Here is a 3,653-nt window from a genome sequence, read left to right on the forward strand (position 1 = left end):
TTGATGTTTCAAAATTTCACATGTACTATTCAATGACTTTTTGTTTAGCTTATTGTTCAACTATCACCCTAGTCTGTTTCTAAATTATACTATCAATTTAACAGGGACTCAGTGTCCTGGAAAAATTATTAGGGCATAATTCATTGAAAGTTTATTTCTCTTTTATCTTTCCCGTTTTTCTGATAACAATACTGTTCCTGTCCTTTGTTACAATTACACCTTCATGCCACAGGGAGCAGGGACAACATTTTCTCACCTATTAAGCAGCATAAGGCCTAAAATTGTTCCCTCATAAATGTACTTGAAAAATATAAAAATTAATATGGATTCTCATAGTCCTCATGCTATAGGGATGCCATCACACATTGAAGGTCTTCCCGGAGATAGAAATAAGTGCACAAAAAATTGTGGAAGAAAAACATATTCTCGAATACATATTTGTTACATTCTAAGATCTTAATCATTGATTTAATAATTAGATTTACACAATTTTATACTGGGTCCTCTTTCTTGAATTATTTTAAGACAAGTATGTTAATTTTATATATTTTATATTAGATACTATTATTTTCAGGTTCTAGTACTAATGACTTCAATCAAAAAATTAATGACTGGATATGTTCCAGAGATTTTAGGGATGCTGGTGAGACTGAAAATTAGGTGAATTATAAAAATACCCAAAATGGCTTTAAAGACCACACGAATCATCTAAGGAATTATACTTACTGAAAAATAAAAAGCCTGCCAAGGACATATCTAGTAGCTACAACACAATAATTTATGGAAACTGTTAGTTCAAAATATATTGACCATACTTCTTGTTGCTCTTAAGCAACATCGATTCAATTCTGAGTCATAGTAATCTTGTAAAGGGTTTCTGAGCAGTGACTTGTGGGTTTGAAATGATGACCTTGTAATTAGCAGTCCAGTGCTTATCGTACAGTGAAACAACATCTAAGAAAATGACAAATGAACAAACAAGCACTAGCAGGGTTTGACTGTACCCCTAAAACTCAAGAATATCTTTCGTGTGATACACTGTTATAGTTAACATTTTGTGTTAACTTGACTATGCCAAAATTCTCAGCAGTTTGGCAGTTAAGACATAATAATCCCCCATGATGTTGAGATCTAATATGATATAATCAACTCCAAGATGAAAACTGTTGTGAACAACAACCAATTAACTGAAGGGAAATTTCCTCGAGGATGTGGCCTCCTTCCCATTTATTAGACATTAAGGCAAATTTTGCTTTCAACCAGATCTGGCTCCTGCATCTGGCTCATCATATGGACTTAAACTGGTGGCCTGCTCTATTGCTTTTTATGGGACTCATCAGCTGTCAGCTATCTTATCTGTCTAACCTAACTGCCTGCAACCTGACGTGCCTATCTTGTTTTATCTGACATGGGACTTGCCCATCTCTACAATTGTGTAAGCCAATTGCTTGATATGTATCCATATATTAGCTTCACTGGTTTTGCTTCTTTAGATAACTTAATCCATGACATAGACTGTATGTTTCATGTGGCTCTAGGTTTGCTCTGATCAAACAAGATGCCAGAAACTCTGAAATAGATGGGAATTGTTCTTTCTAAATTACAAACAGTTAAAACAAAAGACAACGTTTTTATTTATTATCAATACTTTCACTGAAGAGGAATTCTAGAATGTACAAACAGAAAAGGAGTTCTTGGCCAGATGCCTCATATAAGAGAAATCTTCCAGAAACTCATGGTCTGGGATATTTCAGATGTCTGGCAGATTACAGTCCTTTACTGCCTTTTATTAATAGTCAGGGTACAGATCAAGTGTTTCTAAGGTGCTAGGACCTACCTGTGAGTTTAGTGAAGAATTTGAACACCTTCCAACAAATATTCTCAAAACAGATACCTTTTCCAGACATCAGGTTACCTTAATCAACACAGATGCTACTGATCTGATTAAAGGGAGATCAAAATTTAAGACCAAAGTTTTCTAGAAAAATAAAATATTCTTTAGAAAGAAACTATATTTTAGTAACTAACATGAAAAACATATGTTTAATAGCCCAATGGCTGACAGAAAAGAAAAGCATGTAGAATATAATGTTGCTATTCCAAAATGCATTACTTTAGTGATATTATTGTGAAAGAAATTTCAAAGTCACAAGGTGAACAAGGTTTGTTGTTAGGTGCCGTTGAGTCGATTCCTACCCATAGCGACCCCGTATAGGGTTTCTGAGGAGGAGCTGGTGAGCTTGAACTGCCGACCTTGCAGTTCAAACGGCTTTGCAGTCAGGTGCATTAACCCACAGCGCCACACCAGGACAGCAAGGTAGTAGCACACAAACTTGTATAGTAAAAAAGAGACTTCTGTTCATTCCCATCTGACTGTCTGCATTTCATTAGTGGTAAAAATGTTGAATATAATAGAAATTATGTCTTTGGATATTACCAATATCTGTCCATCAAGGTATATACATGTTTGAAAGGATGAAAAAAGATTTTCTACAGTAAAATTTATCAATAAAGAAGTTAACCCAGGAACAAGTGGACATAAAGCAAATATCAAACAAAATATAAAAGCAACATCAGAGAGATGTTGGTACTGTGTATTGTTTTATCAATGTTTTCATTCAGGAAGAAAGGAAGGATAAGTAGTAGTGAGACATAAGCAAAGGCCACACAACAAAGACTTCTAAGAAGACAGAATGGGTTTTTAGACAAGCACTCAGCCACAAAGTTCTTTCCTTAATAAGAATGAGTTCTGGTAAAAGTACTCCAGTAAAACAGAACGACACTAGTAGCAACCACATAACTTGCTTGAAAAAATTGTAAAATCACCCAACAGTTTACCCCTTACAAAAATAAGGATTTGGAGATTGTCAAATAGGGCAGAACTTTCTAAAACTTTAATAACAGATATTTTATAACATTTTATTTGAAAAGGTGGATTTTAACTTATTTGCAATTATTTAATTATCCTTGACACAGGGAAGTGAAGAGTTCAGTGTAGAAGTTGGAAAAGAAATATAAGGACAACTGAGATACAGGATAATATAAGGAAAAGGATCTAGACAGACACATAGACTCCTTATTTGTTTCTGTCTTTAAGTCTCTACTTCATTAGTGTTAAAGACAAGGAAATAAGAGGGAAAAAAAGTCACATTGAGTTTATAGGTCTGCGCCATTCTAATTTGCTTTCTATTGATGACATTAAGATACAGCTAGAGTTCAGTAAATTTCCTAAGTTAAGTCTACTACCAGAGTTCAGTTGTGGAATAATCATTTTTTGTTTCTTTAAGTCTTCAGGTAAAAGAATCCCACTGAACATATTAAACAGCAATATTCAAACCAAGAACAGGCAAGCAGTTAAGCAAGAAAACATCAAAATTATTCACAGAATGATACTGTTGGAAGTTAGAAAATAAAAAACAAGAGGAACACACGCACACACACACACATCTACATATTAAACCCTAAATGACATAATATGTTGAGCATTTATATAAAAATTATTTTCAATCTATGCTAAGTCAACAGAGGTTAGTTTGTTTTGTCTTAATAGCAGTTTTCTGTTCAAATATTTGAAATTTTAATGCATATACATATATACATATACATATAGTTGCTGTTAAGTGCCATCGAGTCGATTCTGACCCATAGCAACC

General features: G+C 33.9%; 1 protein-coding gene across 8 annotated transcripts in view; it reads right to left on the reverse strand.

Moving 5' to 3' along the window:
• Positions 1–3,653, reverse strand: part of TRPC4 (transient receptor potential cation channel, subfamily C, member 4) — a 448,068-nt gene that overhangs the window by 335,175 nt on the left and 109,240 nt on the right. The gene's annotated exons all lie outside the window — the stretch shown is intronic.

This window comes from Chrysochloris asiatica, unplaced genomic scaffold, assembly GCF_000296735.1.
Source record: "Chrysochloris asiatica unplaced genomic scaffold, ChrAsi1.0 scaffold00022, whole genome shotgun sequence".
Lineage (NCBI taxonomy): Eukaryota > Metazoa > Chordata > Mammalia > Afrosoricida > Chrysochloridae > Chrysochloris > Chrysochloris asiatica.